Raw genomic sequence first — 20,690 nt, forward strand, 5'->3', positions numbered from 1 at the left:
TAAATGGCCTCCTTAATTGGATCATTTGAGTAGCCAGCACACCTGTGCAGGTAGGGCATGACATGATAGGCAGCTGCCTTGATAGCGGGTGGGTGCTGAATGTTCCTAATTGACAAAATAAGATTAATGCTTATGAAGAAATATAAAATCTCATCCCTTCCCCAATATCGCGCCACACCCCTACCCCTTAATTCCCTGGTTGAACTTGATGGACATATGTCTTTTTTCGACCGTACTAACTATGTAACTATGTAACATAACATGGGGGGGGTCTCCTGGCTGTTCACACAGGTGTGTCATTGCTGTACATTGACCATGCATTGCTTCTGTGGTATTGCAAAGGCAAAGACAAATGCTTCCAGCCATCCATTGCACTAATGGATTGGTCATCAGCTGGCTGTCTATGTCCCGCATCAATATAGACCAAAGTACAGAGGGTTAGGCTATGCTATTGTGCACCTACCTGATGCATCAGAAGGTGCGAGGCCCTTGCTAAATTCTGTGCACAGACTTTGAGATCTATACTTTAGACTGTATCTAAACCTGCTCCAACATGGACTGACATTCTGGCCTACTTTCAGCCGATGCGACTTGTCTGTCGCTGAACAGTCGCTTTTTATGTTTTCAGCACCTATGTATAATGTTGTAAAAATGCTCTAGAAGCTAAAGTCGCAGAAATGTCACACATATTTGGCCTGCAACTTTCTGTGCGACAAATTCAGACAGGAAAAATCAGTATAAATCCTTAGAAAATTATCCCCCAGTGTCTCCATCTGCTGGCGGTATTGAATAAGCATTGCTGCACTGATGGGGTATGCATTAGACGAAAAAAAAGAAGAAAAAGAAGAATAATACGCCCAGAAAAGAGGCGAAAAGGAGAAAAACGTAAAAAAACGTGAAAAAAAAGTAAGAGGAAGAGAAGGGAAAAAAAGGTGGAAATGGGTTTAAAAGTGATTTCGGCGGAGAAATATATATATATATATATATATATATATATATATATATATACGCGCACACACACACATATATATAAACGTATTCTCCGTTGAGATATTGCAGCCGCTGCTGTGTCCAGGCCCAGGAGCCTTAGCACTGTGCTGTGATGTCACTCAATACCACTGACATCACTAGGTGTAAACAACATCTCTCCTTTGCTGTGTATGTGACTATGGAGCTGTTTGGTGATGTCGTCTATTATGGCCTTCATAGAAGCAACAGGAGATTGTTGCATCCATCTAGAACCCTCAGAACTACAGTGCTATGATGTCACTCACTTCCACAGGCCTTGCAGAGTGTAAACAACAACAACCCAGCTTTGTTGTGTATGTAACCATAGGGATTTGTGATGTCACCTAGAACCTTCACAGCAGCGACAGCTTTATGAGGAGCATCAGCACTGCTCTGCCTGAGCAGAACCATCACCGCCATAGGTTGTCAAATAACCCGGATTTAACCCACACAGGTAAGTCCAATGGGGTGCAGGCATGTCCTCTATGCTTACAGCTTCCCGTGGGTGTTGGTTTGATACCGTTTGGGGACAGCCAAGGAGGCATCTGCAGGCAACAAAGGTAGGTGTGTGCTTGTATGTGTGTTTCCTATGCAGATCCTAAGCCCAGTGTCACATGCAAGTAGGAGGAGTAAGAAGGGTTCCTGGCAAATCCGGGTTATGGATTGCATTTAAAAAGGCCCCGTGGGAGTGCAATGGGCCCCTGTCTTGCTGCTTAGCAATAATGGTATGGGTTTAGGTTCTGCTGTGTGTACTGGTGGTTGACTGCCCCCCAGCCCAGAGTGTGCATGGAAAATTGTCTGGCAGCCTCCCTGACAGCAAGCAGTGATAGTGCCCATGAAGGGGACCTTGTTGGGCCCGCCCCTTTCACGGTTATCGCTTCTCGGCCTTTTGGCTAAGATCAAGTGTAGTATCTGTTCTTATCAGTTTAATATCTGATACGTCCCCTATCTGGGGACCATATATTAAATGGATTTTTGAGAACGGGGGCCGATTTCGAAGCTTGCTTCCGTCGCCCTATGCATTGACCCGATATGGCAGTATCTTCGGGTACAGTGCACCACCCCCTTACAGGGTTAAAAAGAAAGATTCCTACTTTCATTGCTACCTGCTTGCTGGCTAGCCAGCTAGCCAGCCCTGTGGGCCTTGCTGCTGCTGCTGCAGCCAAAAAACAAAAGGTGGTGCTGCTGCTGCTTCTGCTGCTTCTGCTTCTGCTTGTGTCTGGCCGCTGTTGGAGCGTCCAGGCACAGGACTTCTGCTGCTGCTGACTAAATGGCCTCCTTAATTGGATCATTTGAGTAGCCAGCACACCTGTGCAGGTAGGGCATGACATGATAGGCAGCTGCCTTGATAGCGGGTGGGTGCTGAATGTTCCTAATTGACAAAATAAGATTAATGCTTATGAAGAAATATAAAATCTCATCCCTTCCCCAATATCGCGCCACACCCCTACCCCTTAATTCCCTGGTTGAACTTGATGGACATATGTCTTTTTTCGACCGTACTAACTATGTAACTATGTAACATAACATGGGGGGGGTCTCCTGGCTGTTCACACAGGTGTGTCATTGCTGTACATTGACCATGCATTGCTTCTGTGGTATTGCAAAGGCAAAGACAAATGCTTCCAGCCATCCATTGCACTAATGGATTGGTCATCAGCTGGCTGTCTATGTCCCGCATCAATATAGACCAAAGTACAGAGGGTTAGGCTATGCTATTGTGCACCTACCTGATGCATCAGAAGGTGCGAGGCCCTTGCTAAATTCTGTGCACAGACTTTGAGATCTATACTTTAGACTGTATCTAAACCTGCTCCAACATGGACTGACATTCTGGCCTACTTTCAGCCGATGCGACTTGTCTGTCGCTGAACAGTCGCTTTTTATGTATTCAGCACCTATGTATAATGTTGTAAAAATGCTCTAGAAGCTAAAGTCGCAGAAATGTCACACATATTTGGCCTGCAACTTTCTGTGCGACAAATTCAGACAGGAAAAATCTGTATAAATCCTTAGAAAATTATCCCCCAGTGTCTCCATCTGCTGGCGGTATTGAATAAGCATTGCTGCACTGATGGGGTATGCATTAGACAAAAAAAAAGAAGAAAAAGAAGAATAATACGCCCAGAAAAGAGGCGAAAAGGAGAAAAACGTAAAAAAACGTGAAAAAAAAGTAAGAGGAAGAGAAGGGAAAAAAAGGTGGAAATGGGTTTAAAAGTGATTTCGGCGGAGAAATATATATATATATATATATATATATATATATATATATATATATACGCGCACACACACACATATATATAAACGTATTCTCCGTTGAGATATTGCAGCCGCTGCTGTGTCCAGGCCCAGGAGCCTTAGCACTGTGCTGTGATGTCACTCAATACCACTGACATCACTAGGTGTAAACAACATCTCTCCTTTGCTGTGTATGTGACTATGGAGCTGTTTGGTGATGTCGTCTATTATGGCCTTCATAGAAGCAACAGGAGATTGTTGCATCCATCTAGAACCCTCAGAACTACAGTGCTATGATGTCACTCACTTCCACAGGCCTTGCAGAGTGTAAACAACAACAACCCAGCTTTGTTGTGTATGTAACCATAGGGATTTGTGATGTCACCTAGAACCTTCACAGCAGCGACAGCTTTATGAGGAGCATCAGCACTGCTCTGCCTGAGCAGAACCATCACCGCCATAGGTTGTCAAATAACCCGGATTTAACCCACACAGGTAAGTCCAATGGGGTGCAGGCATGTCCTCTATGCTTACAGCTTCCCGTGGGTGTTGGTTTGATACCGTTTGGGGACAGCCAAGGAGGCATCTGCAGGCAACAAAGGTAGGTGTGTGCTTGTGTGTGTGTTTCCTATGCAGATCCTAAGCCCAGTGTCACATGCAAGTAGGAGGAGTAAGAAGGGTTCCTGGCAAATCCGGGTTATGGATTGCATTTAAAAAGGCCCCGTGGGAGTGCAATGGGCCCCTGTCTTGCTGCTTAGCAATAATGGTATGGGTTTAGGTTCTGCTGTGTGTACTGGTGGTTGACTGCCCCCCAGCCCAGAGTGTGCATGGAAAATTGTCTGGCAGCCTCCCTGACAGCAAGCAGTGATAGTGCCCATGAAGGGGACCTTGTTGGGCCCGCCCCTTTCACGGTTATCGCTTCTCGGCCTTTTGGCTAAGATCAAGTGTAGTATCTGTTCTTATCAGTTTAATATCTGATACGTCCCCTATCTGGGGACCATATATTAAATGGATTTTTGAGAACGGGGGCCGATTTCGAAGCTTGCTTCCGTCGCCCTATGCATTGACCCGATATGGCAGTATCTTCGGGTACAGTGCACCACCCCCTTACAGGGTTAAAAAGAAAGATTCCTACTTTCATTGCTACCTGCTTGCCAGCTAGCCAGCCCTGTGGGCCTTGCTGCTGCTGCTGCAGCCAAAAAACAAAAGGTGGTGCTGCTGCTGCTTCTGCTGCTTCTGCTTCTGCTTGTGTCTGGCCGCTGTTGGAGCGTCCAGGCACAGGACTTCTGCTGCTGCTGACTAAATGGCCTCCTTAATTGGATCATTTGAGTAGCCAGCACACCTGTGCAGGTAGGGCATGACATGATAGGCAGCTGCCTTGATAGCGGGTGGGTGCTGAATGTTCCTAATTGACAAAATAAGATTAATGCTTATGAAGAAATATAAAATCTCATCCCTTCCCCAATATCGCGCCACACCCCTACCCCTTAATTCCCTGGTTGAACTTGATGGACATATGTCTTTTTTCGACCGTACTAACTATGTAACTATGTAACATAACATGGGGGGGGTCTCCTGGCTGTTCACACAGGTGTGTCATTGCTGTACATTGACCATGCATTGCTTCTGTGGTATTGCAAAGGCAAAGACAAATGCTTCCAGCCATCCATTGCACTAATGGATTGGTCATCAGCTGGCTGTCTATGTCCCGCATCAATATAGACCAAAGTACAGAGGGTTAGGCTATGCTATTGTGCACCTACCTGATGCATCAGAAGGTGCGAGGCCCTTGCTAAATTCTGTGCACAGACTTTGAGATCTATACTTTAGACTGTATCTAAACCTGCTCCAACATGGACTGACATTCTGGCCTACTTTCAGCCGATGCGACTTGTCTGTCGCTGAACAGTCGCTTTTTATGTATTCAGCACCTATGTATAATGTTGTAAAAATGCTCTAGAAGCTAAAGTCGCAGAAATGTCACACATATTTGGCCTGCAACTTTCTGTGCGACAAATTCAGACAGGAAAAATCAGTATAAATCCTTAGAAAATTATCCCCCAGTGTCTCCATCTGCTGGCGGTATTGAATAAGCATTGCTGCACTGATGGGGTATGCATTAGACGAAAAAAAAGAAGAAAAAGAAGAATAATACGCCCAGAAAAGAGGCGAAAAGGAGAAAAACGTAAAAAAACGTGAAAAAAAAGTAAGAGGAAGAGAAGGGAAAAAAAGGTGGAAATGGGTTTAAAAGTGATTTCGGCGGAGAAATATATATATATATATATATATATATATATATATATATATATATATATACGCGCACACACACACATATATATAAACGTATTCTCCGTTGAGATATTGCAGCCGCTGCTGTGTCCAGGCCCAGGAGCCTTAGCACTGTGCTGTGATGTCACTCAATACCACTGACATCACTAGGTGTAAACAACATCTCTCCTTTGCTGTGTATGTGACTATGGAGCTGTTTGGTGATGTCGTCTATTATGGCCTTCATAGAAGCAACAGGAGATTGTTGCATCCATCTAGAACCCTCAGAACTACAGTGCTATGATGTCACTCACTTCCACAGGCCTTGCAGAGTGTAAACAACAACAACCCAGCTTTGTTGTGTATGTAACCATAGGGATTTGTGATGTCACCTAGAACCTTCACAGCAGCGACAGCTTTATGAGGAGCATCAGCACTGCTCTGCCTGAGCAGAACCATCACCGCCATAGGTTGTCAAATAACCCGGATTTAACCCACACAGGTAAGTCCAATGGGGTGCAGGCATGTCCTCTATGCTTACAGCTTCCCGTGGGTGTTGGTTTGATACCGTTTGGGGACAGCCAAGGAGGCATCTGCAGGCAACAAAGGTAGGTGTGTGCTTGTGTGTGTGTTTCCTATGCAGATCCTAAGCCCAGTGTCACATGCAAGTAGGAGGAGTAAGAAGGGTTCCTGGCAAATCCGGGTTATGGATTGCATTTAAAAAGGCCCCGTGGGAGTGCAATGGACCCCTGTCTTGCTGCTTAGCAATAATGGTATGGGTTTAGGTTCTGCTGTGTGTACTGGTGGTTGACTGCCCCCCAGCCCAGAGTGTGCATGGAAAATTGTCTGGCAGCCTCCCTGACAGCAAGCAGTGATAGTGCCCATGAAGGGGACCTTGTTGGGCCCGCCCCTTTCACGGTTATCGCTTCTCGGCCTTTTGGCTAAGATCAAGTGTAGTATCTGTTCTTATCAGTTTAATATCTGATACGTCCCCTATCTGGGGACCATATATTAAATGGATTTTTGAGAACGGGGGCCGATTTCGAAGCTTGCTTCCGTCGCCCTATGCATTGACCCGATATGGCAGTATCTTCGGGTACAGTGCACCACCCCCTTACAGGGTTAAAAAGAAAGATTCCTACTTTCATTGCTACCTGCTTGCTGGCTAGCCAGCTAGCCAGCCCTGTGGGCCTTGCTGCTGCTGCTGCAGCCAAAAAACAAAGGTGGTGCTGCTGCTGCTTCTGCTGCTTCTGCTTCTGCTTGTGTCTGGCCGCTGTTGGAGCGTCCAGGCACAGGACTTCTGCTGCTGCTGACTAAATGGCCTCCTTAATTGGATCATTTGAGTAGCCAGCACACCTGTGCAGGTAGGGCATGACATGATAGGCAGCTGCCTTGATAGCGGGTGGGTGCTGAATGTTCCTAATTGACAAAATAAGATTAATGCTTATGAAGAAATATAAAATCTCATCCCTTCCCCAATATCGCGCCACACCCCTACCCCTTAATTCCCTGGTTGAACTTGATGGACATATGTCTTTTTTCGACCGTACTAACTATGTAACTATGTAACATAACATGGGGGGGGTCTCCTGGCTGTTCACACAGGTGTGTCATTGCTGTACATTGACCATGCATTGCTTCTGTGGTATTGCAAAGGCAAAGACAAATGCTTCCAGCCATCCATTGCACTAATGGATTGGTCATCAGCTGGCTGTCTATGTCCCGCATCAATATAGACCAAAGTACAGAGGGTTAGGCTATGCTATTGTGCACCTACCTGATGCATCAGAAGGTGCGAGGCCCTTGCTAAATTCTGTGCACAGACTTTGAGATCTATACTTTAGACTGTATCTAAACCTGCTCCAACATGGACTGACATTCTGGCCTACTTTCAGCCGATGCGACTTGTCTGTCGCTGAACAGTCGCTTTTTATGTATTCAGCACCTATGTATAATGTTGTAAAAATGCTCTAGAAGCTAAAGTCGCAGAAATGTCACACATATTTGGCCTGCAACTTTCTGTGCGACAAATTCAGACAGGAAAAATCAGTATAAATCCTTAGAAAATTATCCCCCAGTGTCTCCATCTGCTGGCGGTATTGAATAAGCATTGCTGCACTGATGGGGTATGCATTAGACGAAAAAAAAGAAGAAAAAGAAGAATAATACGCCCAGAAAAGAGGCGAAAAGGAGAAAAACGTAAAAAAACGTGAAAAAAAAGTAAGAGGAAGAGAAGGGAAAAAAAGGTGGAAATGGGTTTAAAAGTGATTTCGGCGGAGAATATATATATATATATATATATATATATATATATATATATATATACGCGCACACACACACATATATATAAACGTATTCTCCGTTGAGATATTGCAGCCGCTGCTGTGTCCAGGCCCAGGAGCCTTAGCACTGTGCTGTGATGTCACTCAATACCACTGACATCACTAGGTGTAAACAACATCTCTCCTTTGCTGTGTATGTGACTATGGAGCTGTTTGGTGATGTCGTCTATTATGGCCTTCATAGAAGCAACAGGAGATTGTTGCATCCATCTAGAACCCTCAGAACTACAGTGCTATGATGTCACTCACTTCCACAGGCCTTGCAGAGTGTAAACAACAACAACCCAGCTTTGTTGTGTATGTAACCATAGGGATTTGTGATGTCACCTAGAACCTTCACAGCAGCGACAGCTTTATGAGGAGCATCAGCACTGCTCTGCCTGAGCAGAACCATCACCGCCATAGGTTGTCAAATAACCCGGATTTAACGCACACAGGTAAGTCCAATGGGGTGCAGGCATGTCCTCTATGCTTACAGCTTCCCGTGGGTGTTGGTTTGATACCGTTTGGGGACAGCCAAGGAGGCATCTGCAGGCAACAAAGGTAGGTGTGTGCTTGTGTGTGTGTTTCCTATGCAGATCCTAAGCCCAGTGTCACATGCAAGTAGGAGGAGTAAGAAGGGTTCCTGGCAAATCCGGGTTATGGATTGCATTTAAAAAGGCCCCGTGGGAGTGCAATGGGCCCCTGTCTTGCTGCTTAGCAATAATGGTATGGGTTTAGGTTCTGCTGTGTGTACTGGTGGTTGACTGCCCCCCAGCCCAGAGTGTGCATGGAAAATTGTCTGGCAGCCTCCCTGACAGCAAGCAGTGATAGTGCCCATGAAGGGGACCTTGTTGGGCCCGCCCCTTTCACGGTTATCGCTTCTCGGCCTTTTGGCTAAGATCAAGTGTAGTATCTGTTCTTATCAGTTTAATATCTGATACGTCCCCTATCTGGGGACCATATATTAAATGGATTTTTGAGAACGGGGGCCGATTTCGAAGCTTGCTTCCGTCGCCCTATGCATTGACCCGATATGGCAGTATCTTCGGGTACAGTGCACCACCCCCTTACAGGGTTAAAAAGAAAGATTCCTACTTTCATTGCTACCTGCTTGCTGGCTAGCCAGCTAGCCAGCCCTGTGGGCCTTGCTGCTGCTGCTGCAGCCAAAAAACAAAAGGTGGTGCTGCTGCTGCTTCTGCTGCTTCTGCTTCTGCTTGTGTCTGGCCGCTGTTGGAGCGTCCAGGCACAGGACTTCTGCTGCTGCTGACTAAATGGCCTCCTTAATTGGATCATTTGAGTAGCCAGCACACCTGTGCAGGTAGGGCATGACATGATAGGCAGCTGCCTTGATAGCGGGTGGGTGCTGAATGTTCCTAATTGACAAAATAAGATTAATGCTTATGAAGAAATATAAAATCTCATCCCTTCCCCAATATCGCGCCACACCCCTACCCCTTAATTCCCTGGTTGAACTTGATGGACATATGTCTTTTTTCGACCGTACTAACTATGTAACTATGTAACATAACATGGGGGGGGTCTCCTGGCTGTTCACACAGGTGTGTCATTGCTGTACATTGACCATGCATTGCTTCTGTGGTATTGCAAAGGCAAAGACAAATGCTTCCAGCCATCCATTGCACTAATGGATTGGTCATCAGCTGGCTGTCTATGTCCCGCATCAATATAGACCAAAGTACAGAGGGTTAGGCTATGCTATTGTGCACCTACCTGATGCATCAGAAGGTGCGAGGCCCTTGCTAAATTCTGTGCACAGACTTTGAGATCTATACTTTAGACTGTATCTAAACCTGCTCCAACATGGACTGACATTCTGGCCTACTTTCAGCCGATGCGACTTGTCTGTCGCTGAACAGTCGCTTTTTATGTATTCAGCACCTATGTATAATGTTGTAAAAATGCTCTAGAAGCTAAAGTCGCAGAAATGTCACACATATTTGGCCTGCAACTTTCTGTGCGACAAATTCAGACAGGAAAAATCAGTATAAATCCTTAGAAAATTATCCCCCAGTGTCTCCATCTGCTGGCGGTATTGAATAAGCATTGCTGCACTGATGGGGTATGCATTAGACGAAAAAAAAGAAGAAAAAGAAGAATAATACGCCCAGAAAAGAGGCGAAAAGGAGAAAAACGTAAAAAAACGTGAAAAAAAAGTAAGAGGAAGAGAAGGGAAAAAAAGGTGGAAATGGGTTTAAAAGTGATTTCGGCGGAGAAATATATATATATATATATATATATATATATATATATATATATATATATATACGCGCACACACACACATATATATAAACGTATTCTCCGTTGAGATATTGCAGCCGCTGCTGTGTCCAGGCCCAGGAGCCTTAGCACTGTGCTGTGATGTCACTCAATACCACTGACATCACTAGGTGTAAACAACATCTCTCCTTTGCTGTGTATGTGACTATGGAGCTGTTTGGTGATGTCGTCTATTATGGCCTTCATAGAAGCAACAGGAGATTGTTGCATCCATCTAGAACCCTCAGAACTACAGTGCTATGATGTCACTCACTTCCACAGGCCTTGCAGAGTGTAAACAACAACAACCCAGCTTTGTTGTGTATGTAACCATAGGGATTTGTGATGTCACCTAGAACCTTCACAGCAGCGACAGCTTTATGAGGAGCATCAGCACTGCTCTGCCTGAGCAGAACCATCACCGCCATAGGTTGTCAAATAACCCGGATTTAACCCACACAGGTAAGTCCAATGGGGTGCAGGCATGTCCTCTATGCTTACAGCTTCCCGTGGGTGTTGGTTTGATACCGTTTGGGGACAGCCAAGGAGGCATCTGCAGGCAACAAAGGTAGGTGTGTGCTTGTGTGTGTGTTTCCTATGCAGATCCTAAGCCCAGTGTCACATGCAAGTAGGAGGAGTAAGAAGGGTTCCTGGCAAATCCGGGTTATGGATTGCATTTAAAAAGGCCCCGTGGGAGTGCAATGGGCCCCTGTCTTGCTGCTTAGCAATAATGGTATGGGTTTAGGTTCTGCTGTGTGTACTGGTGGTTGACTGCCCCCCAGCCCAGAGTGTGCATGGAAAATTGTCTGGCAGCCTCCCTGACAGCAAGCAGTGATAGTGCCCATGAAGGGGACCTTGTTGGGCCCGCCCCTTTCACGGTTATCGCTTCTCGGCCTTTTGGCTAAGATCAAGTGTAGTATCTGTTCTTATCAGTTTAATATCTGATACGTCCCCTATCTGGGGACCATATATTAAATGGATTTTTGAGAACGGGGGCCGATTTCGAAGCTTGCTTCCGTCGCCCTATGCATTGACCCGATATGGCAGTATCTTCGGGTACAGTGCACCACCCCCTTACAGGGTTAAAAAGAAAGATTCCTACTTTCATTGCTACCTGCTTGCTGGCTAGCCAGCTAGCCAGCCCTGTGGGCCTTGCTGCTGCTGCTGCAGCCAAAAAACAAAAGGTGGTGCTGCTGCTGCTTCTGCTTGTGTCTGGCCGCTGTTGGAGCGTCCAGGCACAGGACTTCTGCTGCTGCTGACTAAATGGCCTCCTTAATTGGATCATTTGAGTAGCCAGCACACCTGTGCAGGTAGGGCATGACATGATAGGCAGCTGCCTTGATAGCGGGTGGGTGCTGAATGTTCCTAATTGACAAAATAAGATTAATGCTTATGAAGAAATATAAAATCTCATCCCTTCCCCAATATCGCGCCACACCCCTACCCCTTAATTCCCTGGTTGAACTTGATGGACATATGTCTTTTTTCGACCGTACTAACTATGTAACTATGTAACATAACATGGGGGGGGTCTCCTGGCTGTTCACACAGGTGTGTCATTGCTGTACATTGACCATGCATTGCTTCTGTGGTATTGCAAAGGCAAAGACAAATGCTTCCAGCCATCCATTGCACTAATGGATTGGTCATCAGCTGGCTGTCTATGTCCCGCATCAATATAGACCAAAGTACAGAGGGTTAGGCTATGCTATTGTGCACCTACCTGATGCATCAGAAGGTGCGAGGCCCTTGCTAAATTCTGTGCACAGACTTTGAGATCTATACTTTAGACTGTATCTAAACCTGCTCCAACATGGACTGACATTCTGGCCTACTTTCAGCCGATGCGACTTGTCTGTCGCTGAACAGTCGCTTTTTATGTATTCAGCACCTATGTATAATGTTGTAAAAATGCTCTAGAAGCTAAAGTCGCAGAAATGTCACACATATTTGGCCTGCAACTTTCTGTGCGACAAATTCAGACAGGAAAAATCAGTATAAATCCTTAGAAAATTATCCCCCAGTGTCTCCATCTGCTGGCGGTATTGAATAAGCATTGCTGCACTGATGGGGTATGCATTAGACGAAAAAAAAGAAGAAAAAGAAGAATAATACGCCCAGAAAAGAGGCGAAAAGGAGAAAAACGTAAAAAAACGTGAAAAAAAAGTAAGAGGAAGAGAAGGGAAAAAAAGGTGGAAATGGGTTTAAAAGTGATTTCGGCGGAGAATATATATATATATATATATATATATATATATATATATATATATATATACGCGCACACACACACATATATATAAACGTATTCTCCGTTGAGATATTGCAGCCGCTGCTGTGTCCAGGCCCAGGAGCCTTAGCACTGTGCTGTGATGTCACTCAATACCACTGACATCACTAGGTGTAAACAACATCTCTCCTTTGCTGTGTATGTGACTATGGAGCTGTTTGGTGATGTCGTCTATTATGGCCTTCATAGAAGCAACAGGAGATTGTTGCATCCATCTAGAACCCTCAGAACTACAGTGCTATGATGTCACTCACTTCCACAGGCCTTGCAGAGTGTAAACAACAACAACCCAGCTTTGTTGTGTATGTAACCATAGGGATTTGTGATGTCACCTAGAACCTTCACAGCAGCGACAGCTTTATGAGGAGCATCAGCACTGCTCTGCCTGAGCAGAACCATCACCGCCATAGGTTGTCAAATAACCCGGATTTAACCCACACAGGTAAGTCCAATGGGGTGCAGGCATGTCCTCTATGCTTACAGCTTCCCGTGGGTGTTGGTTTGATACCGTTTGGGGACAGCCAAGGAGGCATCTGCAGGCAACAAAGGTAGGTGTGTGCTTGTGTGTGTGTTTCCTATGCAGATCCTAAGCCCAGTGTCACATGCAAGTAGGAGGAGTAAGAAGGGTTCCTGGCAAATCCGGGTTATGGATTGCATTTAAAAAGGCCCCGTGGGAGTGCAATGGGCCCCTGTCTTGCTGCTTAGCAATAATGGTATGGGTTTAGGTTCTGCTGTGTGTACTGGTGGTTGACTGCCCCCCAGCCCAGAGTGTGCATGGAAAATTGTCTGGCAGCCTCCCTGACAGCAAGCAGTGATAGTGCCCATGAAGGGGACCTTGTTGGGCCCGCCCCTTTCACGGTTATCGCTTCTCGGCCTTTTGGCTAAGATCAAGTGTAGTATCTGTTCTTATCAGTTTAATATCTGATACGTCCCCTTCTGGGGACCATATATTAAATGGATTTTTGAGAACGGGGGCCGATTTCGAAGCTTGCTTCCGTCGCCCTATGCATTGACCCGATATGGCAGTATCTTCGGGTACAGTGCACCACCCCCTTACAGGGTTAAAAAGAAAGATTCCTACTTTCATTGCTACCTGCTTGCTGGCTAGCCAGCTAGCCAGCCCTGTGGGCCTTGCTGCTGCTGCTGCAGCCAAAAAACAAAAGGTGGTGCTGCTGCTGCTTCTGCTGCTTCTGCTTCTGCTTGTGTCTGGCCGCTGTTGGAGCGTCCAGGCACAGGACTTCTGCTGCTGCTGACTAAATGGCCTCCTTAATTGGATCATTTGAGTAGCCAGCACACCTGTGCAGGTAGGGCATGACATGATAGGCAGCTGCCTTGATAGCGGGTGGGTGCTGCGGGTGGGTGCTGAATGTTCCTAATTGACAAAATAAGATTAATGCTTATGAAGAAATATAAAATCTCATCCCTTCCCCAATATCGCGCCACACCCCTACCCCTTAATTCCCTGGTTGAACTTGATGGACATATGTCTTTTTTCGACCGTACTAACTATGTAACTATGTAACATAACATGGGGGGGGTCTCCTGGCTGTTCACACAGGTGTGTCATTGCTGTACATTGACCATGCATTGCTTCTGTGGTATTGCAAAGGCAAAGACAAATGCTTCCAGCCATCCATTGCACTAATGGATTGGTCATCAGCTGGCTGTCTATGTCCCGCATCAATATAGACCAAAGTACAGAGGGTTAGGCTATGCTATTGTGCACCTACCTGATGCATCAGAAGGTGTGAGGCCCTTGCTAAATTCTGTGCACAGACTTTGAGATCTATACTTTAGACTGTATCTAAACCTGCTCCAACATGGACTGACATTCTGGCCTACTTTCAGCCGATGCGACTTGTCTGTCGCTGAACAGTCGCTTTTTATGTATTCAGCACCTATGTATAATGTTGTAAAAATGCTCTAGAAGCTAAAGTCGCAGAAATGTCACACATATTTGGCCTGCAACTTTCTGTGCGACAAATTCAGACAGGAAAAATCAGTATAAATCCTTAGAAAATTATCCCCCAGTGTCTCCATCTGCTGGCGGTATTGAATAAGCATTGCTGCACTGATGGGGTATGCATTAGACGAAAAAAAAGAAGAAAAAGAAGAATAATACGCCCAGAAAAGAGGCGAAAAGGAGAAAAACGTAAAAAAACGTGAAAAAAAAGTAAGAGGAAGAGAAGGGAAAAAAAGGTGGAAATGGGTTTAAAAGTGATTTCGGCGGAGAAATATATATATATATATATATATATATATATATATATATATATATATATATACGCGCACACACACACATATATATAAACGTATTCTCCGTTGAGATATTGCAGCCGCTGCTGTGTCCAGGCCCAGGAGCCTTAGCACTGTGCTGTGATGTCACTCAATACCACTGACATCACTAGGTGTAAACAACATCTCTCCTTTGCTGTGTATGTGACTATGGAGCTGTTTGGTGATGTCGTCTATTATGGCCTTCATAGAAGCAACAGGAGATTGTTGCATCCATCTAGAACCCTCAGAACTACAGTGCTATGATGTCACTCACTTCCACAGGCCTTGCAGAGTGTAAACAACAACAACCCAGCTTTGTTGTGTATGTAACCATAGGGATTTGTGATGTCACCTAGAACCTTCACAGCAGCGACAGCTTTATGAGGAGCATCAGCACTGCTCTGCCTGAGCAGAACCATCACCGCCATAGGTTGTCAAATAACCCGGATTTAACCCACACAGGTAAGTCCAATGGGGTGCAGGCATGTCCTCTATGCTTACAGCTTCCCGTGGGTGTTGGTTTGATACCGTTTGGGGACAGCCAAGGAGGCATCTGCAGGCAACAAAGGTAGGTGTGTGCTTGTGTGTGTGTTTCCTATGCAGATCCTAAGCCCAGTGTCACATGCAAGTAGGAGGAGTAAGAAGGGTTCCTGGCAAATCCGGGTTATGGATTGCATTTAAAAAGGCCCCGTGGGAGTGCAATGGGCCCCTGTCTTGCTGCTTAGCAATAATGGTATGGGTTTAGGTTCTGCTGTGTGTACTGGTGGTTGACTGCCCCCCAGCCCAGAGTGTGCATGGAAAATTGTCTGGCAGCCTCCCTGACAGCAAGCAGTGATAGTGCCCATGAAGGGGACCTTGTTGGGCCCGCCCCTTTCACGGTTATCGCTTCTCGGCCTTTTGGCTAAGATCAAGTGTAGTATCTGTTCTTATCAGTTTAATATCTGATACGTCCCCTATCTGGGGACCATATATTAAATGGATTTTTGAGAACGGGGGCCGATTTCGAAGCTTGCTTCCGTCGCCCTATGCATTGACCCGATATGGCAGTATCTTCGGGTACAGTGCACCACCCCCTTACAGGGTTAAAAAGAAAGATTCCTACTTTCATTGCTACCTGCTTGCTGGCTAGCCAGCTAGCCAGCCCTGTGGGCCTTGCTGCTGCTGCTGCAGCCAAAAAACAAAAGGTGGTGCTGCTGCTGCTTCTGCTGCTTCTGCTTCTGCTTGTGTCTGGCCGCTGTTGGAGCGTCCAGGCACAGGACTTCTGCTGCTGCTGACTAAATGGCCTCCTTAATTGGATCATTTGAGTAGCCAGCACACCTGTGCAGGTAGGGCATGACATGATAGGCAGCTGCCTTGATAGCGGGTGGGTGCTGAATGTTCCTAATTGACAAAATAAGATTAATGCTTATGAAGAAATATAAAATCTCATCCCTTCCCCAATATCGCGCCACACCCCTACCCCTTAATTCCCTGGTTGAACTTGATGGACATATGTCTTTTTTCGACCGTACTAACTATGTAACTATGTAACATAACATGGGGGGGGTCTCCTGGCTGTTCACACAGGTGTGTCATTGCTGTACATTGACCATGCATTGCTTCTGTGGTATTGCAAAGGCAAAGACAAATGCTTCCAGCCATCCATTGCACTAATGGATTGGTCATCAGCTGGCTGTCTATGTCCCGCATCAATATAGACCAAAGTACAGAGGGTTAGGCTATGCTATTGTGCACCTACCTGATGCATCAGAAGGTGCGAGGCCCTTGCTAAATTCTGTGCACAGACTTTGAGATCTATACTTTAGACTGTATCTAAACCTGCTCCAACATGGACTGACATTCTGGCCTACTTTCAGCCGATGCGACTTGTCTGTCGCTGAACAGTCGCTTTTTATGTATTCAGCACCTATGTATAATGTTGTAAAAATGCTCTAGAAGCTAAAGTCGCAGAAATGTCACACATATTTGGCCTGCAACTTTCTGTGCGACAAATTCAGACAGGAAAAATCAGTATAAATCCTTAGAAAATTATCCCCCAGTGTCTCCATCTGCTGGCGGTATTGAATAAGCATTGCTGCACTGATGGGGTATGCATTAGACGAAAAAAAAGAAGAAAAAGAAGAATAATACGCCCAGAAAAGAGGCGAAAAGGAGAAAAACGTAAAAAAACGTGAAAAAAAAGTAAGAGGAAGAGAAGGGAAAAAAAGGTGGAAATGGGTTTAAAAGTGATTTCGGCGGAGAATATATATATATATATATATATATATATATATATATATATATATATATACGCGCACACACACACATATATATAAACGTATTCTCCGTTGAGATATTGCAGCCGCTGCTGTGTCCAGGCCCAGGAGCCTTAGCACTGTGCTGTGATGTCACTCAATACCACTGACATCACTAGGTGTAAACAACATCTCTCCTTTGCTGTGTATGTGACTATGGAGCTGTTTGGTGATGTCGTCTATTATGGCCTTCATAGAAGCAACAGGAGATTGTTGCATCCATCTAGAACCCTCAGAACTACAGTGCTATGATGTCACTCACTTCCACAGGCCTTGCAGAGTGTAAACAACAACAACCCAGCTTTGTTGTGTATGTAACCATAGGGATTTGTGATGTCACCTAGAACCTTCACAGCAGCGACAGCTTTATGAGGAGCATCAGCACTGCTCTGCCTGAGCAGAACCATCACCGCCATAGGTTGTCAAATAACCCGGATTTAACCCACACAGGTAAGTCCAATGGGGTGCAGGCATGTCCTCTATGCTTACAGCTTCCCGTGGGTGTTGGTTTGATACCGTTTGGGGACAGCCAAGGAGGCATCTGCAGGCAACAAAGGTAGGTGTGTGCTTGTGTGTGTGTTTCCTATGCAGATCCTAAGCCCAGTGTCACATGCAAGTAGGAGGAGTAAGAAGGGTTCCTGGCAAATCCGGGTTATGGATTGCATTTAAAAAGGCCCCGTGGGAGTGCAATGGGCCCCTGTCTTGCTGCTTAGCAATAATGGTATGGGTTTAGGTTCTGCTGTGTGTACTGGTGGTTGACTGCCCCCCAGCCCAGAGTGTGCATGGAAAATTGTCTGGCAGCCTCCCTGACAGCAAGAAGGGGACCTTGTTGGGCCCGCCCCTTTCACGGTTATCGCTTCTCGGCCTTTTGGCTAAGATCAAGTGTAGTATCTGTTCTTATCAGTTTAATATCTGATACGTCCCCTATCTGGGGACCATATATTAAATGGATTTTTGAGAACGGGGGCCGATTTCGAAGCTTGCTTCCGTCGCCCTATGCATTGACCCGATATGGCAGTATCTTCGGGTACAGTGCACCACCCCCTTACAGGGTTAAAAAGAAAGATTCCTACTTTCATTGCTACCTGCTTGCTGGCTAGCCAGCTAGCCAGCCCTGTGGGCCTTGCTGCTGCTGCTGCAGCCAAAAAACAAAAGGTGGTGCTGCTGCTGCTTCTGCTGCTTCTGCTTCTGCTTGTGTCTGGCCGCTGTTGGAGCGTCCAGGCACAGGACTTCTGCTGCTGCTGACTAAATGGCCTCCTTAATTGGATCATTTGAGTAGCCAGCACACCTGTGCAGGTAGGGCATGACATGATAGGCAGCTGCCTTGATAGCGGGTGGGTGCTGAATGTTCCTAATTGACAAAATAAGATTAATGCTTATGAAGAAATATAAAATCTCATCCCTTCCCCAATATCGCGCCACACCCCTACCCCTTAATTCCCTGGTTGAACTTGATGGACATATGTCTTTTTTCGACCGTACTAACTATGTAACTATGTAACATAACATGGGGGGGGTCTCCTGGCTGTTCACACAGGTGTGTCATTGCTGTACATTGACCATGCATTGCTTCTGTGGTATTGCAAAGGCAAAGACAAATGCTTCCAGCCATCCATTGCACTAATGGATTGGTCATCAGCTGGCTGTCTATGTCCCGCATCAATATAGACCAAAGTACAGAGGGTTAGGCTATGCTATTGTGCACCTACCTGATGCATCAGAAGGTGCAAGGCCCTTGCTAAATTCTGTGCACAGACTTTGAGATCTATACTTTAGACTGTATCTAAACCTGCTCCAACATGGACTGACATTCTGGCCTACTTTCAGCCGATGCGACTTGTCTGCCGCTGAACAGTCGCTTTTTATGTATTCAGCACCTATGTATAATGTTGTAAAAATGCTCTAGAAGCTAAAGTCGCAGAAATGTCACACATATTTGGCCTGCAACTTTCTGTGCGACAAATTCAGACAGGAAAAATCAGTATAAATCCTTAGAAAATTATCCCCCAGTGTCTCCATCTGCTGGCGGTATTGAATAAGCATTGCTGCACTGATGGGGTATGCATTAGACGAAAAAAAAGAAGAAAAAGAAGAATAATACGCCCAGAAAAGAGGCGAAAAGGAGAAAAACGTAAAAAAACGTGAAAAAAAAGTAAGAGGAAGAGAAGGGAAAAAAAGGTGGAAATGGGTTTAAAAGTGATTTCGGCGGAGAAATATATATATATATATATATATATATATATATATATATACGCGCACACACACACATATATATAAACGTATTCTCCGTTGAGATATTGCAGCCGCTGCTGTGTCCAGGCCCAGGAGCCTTAGCACTGTGCTGTGATGTCACTCAATACCACTGACATCACTAGGTGTAAACAACATCTCTCCTTTGCTGTGTATGTGACTATGGAGCTGTTTGGTGATGTCGTCTATTATGGCCTTCATAGAAGCAACAGGAGATTGTTGCATCCATCTAGAACCCTCAGAACTACAGTGCTATGATGTCACTCACTTCCACAGGCCTTGCAGAGTGTAAACAACAACAACCCAGCTTTGTTGTGTATGTAACCATAGGGATTTGTGATGTCACCTAGAACCTTCACAGCAGCGACAGCTTTATGAGGAGCATCAGCACTGCTCTGCCTGAGCAGAACCATCACCGCCATAGGTTGTCAAATAACCCGGATTTAACCCACACAGGTAAGTCCAATGGGGTGCAGGCATGTCCTCTATGCTTACAGCTTCCCGTGGGTGTTGGTTTGATACCGTTTGGGGACAGCCAAGGAGGCATCTGCAGGCAACAAAGGTAGGTGTGTGCTTGTGTGTGTGTTTCCTATGCAGATCCTAAGCCCAGTGTCACATGCAAGTAGGAGGAGTAAGAAGGGTTCCTGGCAAATCCGGGTTATGGATTGCATTTAAAAAGGCCCCGTGGGAGTGCAATGGGCCCCTGTCTTGCTGCTTAGCAATAATGGTATGGGTTTAGGTTCTGCTGTGTGTACTGGTGGTTGACTGCCCCCCAGCCCAGAGTGTGCATGGAAAATTGTCTGGCAGCCTCCCTGACAGCAAGCAGTGATAGTGCCCATGAAGGGGACCTTGTTGGGCCCGCCCCTTTCACGGTTATCGCTTCTCGGCCTTTTGGCTAAGATCAAGTGTAGTATCTGTTCTTATCAGTTTAATATCTGATACGTCCCCTATCTGGGGACCATATATTAAATGGATTTTTGAGAACGGGGGCCGATTTCGAAGCTTGCTTCCGTCGCCCTATGCATTGACCCGATATGGCAGTATCTTCGGGTACAGTGCACCACCCCCTTACAGGGTTAAAAAGAAAGATTCCTACTTTCATTGCTACCTGCTTGCTGGCTAGCCAGCTAGCCAGCCCTGTGGGCCTTGCTGCTGCTGCTGCAGCCAAAAAACAAAAGGTGGTGCTGCTGCTGCTTCTGCTGCTTCTGCTTCTGCTTGTGTCTGGCCGCTGTTGGAGCGTCCAGGCACAGGACTTCTGCTGCTGCTGACTAAATGGCCTCCTTAATTGGATCATTTGAGTAGCCAGCACACCTGTGCAGGTAGGGCATGACATGATAGGCAGCTGCCTTGATAGCGGGTGGGTGCTGAATGTTCCTAATTGACAAAATAAGATTAATGCTTATGAAGAAATATAAAATCTCATCCCTTCCCCAATATCGCGCCACACCCCTACCCCTTAATTCCCT

The 20,690-nt window shown here is 45.8% G+C and overlaps 9 non-coding genes across 9 annotated transcripts; all 9 read left to right on the top strand.

Annotated features, from left to right (window-relative positions):
* Window positions 1-1,881: 1,881 nt before the first annotated feature.
* LOC130349575 (U2 spliceosomal RNA) lies at window positions 1,882-2,072 on the top strand. The gene has a single exon (XR_008886868.1). It is a non-coding gene; the product is annotated as a U2 spliceosomal RNA (small nuclear RNA).
* A 2,088-nt stretch (window positions 2,073-4,160) lies between these two features.
* Window positions 4,161-4,351, top strand: LOC130349576 (U2 spliceosomal RNA). Its single transcript, XR_008886869.1, has one exon. It is a non-coding gene; the product is annotated as a U2 spliceosomal RNA (small nuclear RNA).
* A 2,084-nt stretch (window positions 4,352-6,435) lies between these two features.
* Window positions 6,436-6,626, top strand: LOC130349578 (U2 spliceosomal RNA). Its single transcript, XR_008886870.1, has one exon. It is a non-coding gene; the product is annotated as a U2 spliceosomal RNA (small nuclear RNA).
* A 2,086-nt stretch (window positions 6,627-8,712) lies between these two features.
* On the top strand, window positions 8,713-8,903 carry LOC130349579 (U2 spliceosomal RNA). Its single transcript, XR_008886871.1, has one exon. It is a non-coding gene; the product is annotated as a U2 spliceosomal RNA (small nuclear RNA).
* A 2,094-nt stretch (window positions 8,904-10,997) lies between these two features.
* Window positions 10,998-11,188, top strand: LOC130349580 (U2 spliceosomal RNA). The gene has a single exon (XR_008886872.1). It is a non-coding gene; the product is annotated as a U2 spliceosomal RNA (small nuclear RNA).
* Window positions 11,189-13,264: 2,076 nt separating this feature from the next.
* On the top strand, window positions 13,265-13,454 carry LOC130349567 (U2 spliceosomal RNA). The gene has a single exon (XR_008886862.1). It is a non-coding gene; the product is annotated as a U2 spliceosomal RNA (small nuclear RNA).
* A 2,107-nt stretch (window positions 13,455-15,561) lies between these two features.
* LOC130349581 (U2 spliceosomal RNA) lies at window positions 15,562-15,752 on the top strand. The gene has a single exon (XR_008886873.1). It is a non-coding gene; the product is annotated as a U2 spliceosomal RNA (small nuclear RNA).
* Window positions 15,753-17,826: 2,074 nt separating this feature from the next.
* Window positions 17,827-18,017, top strand: LOC130349582 (U2 spliceosomal RNA). The gene has a single exon (XR_008886874.1). It is a non-coding gene; the product is annotated as a U2 spliceosomal RNA (small nuclear RNA).
* A 2,082-nt stretch (window positions 18,018-20,099) lies between these two features.
* On the top strand, window positions 20,100-20,290 carry LOC130349583 (U2 spliceosomal RNA). The gene has a single exon (XR_008886875.1). It is a non-coding gene; the product is annotated as a U2 spliceosomal RNA (small nuclear RNA).
* Window positions 20,291-20,690: the final 400 nt, after the last annotated feature.

Source organism: Hyla sarda, unplaced genomic scaffold, assembly GCF_029499605.1.
Source record: "Hyla sarda isolate aHylSar1 unplaced genomic scaffold, aHylSar1.hap1 scaffold_919, whole genome shotgun sequence".
Lineage (NCBI taxonomy): Eukaryota > Metazoa > Chordata > Amphibia > Anura > Hylidae > Hyla > Hyla sarda.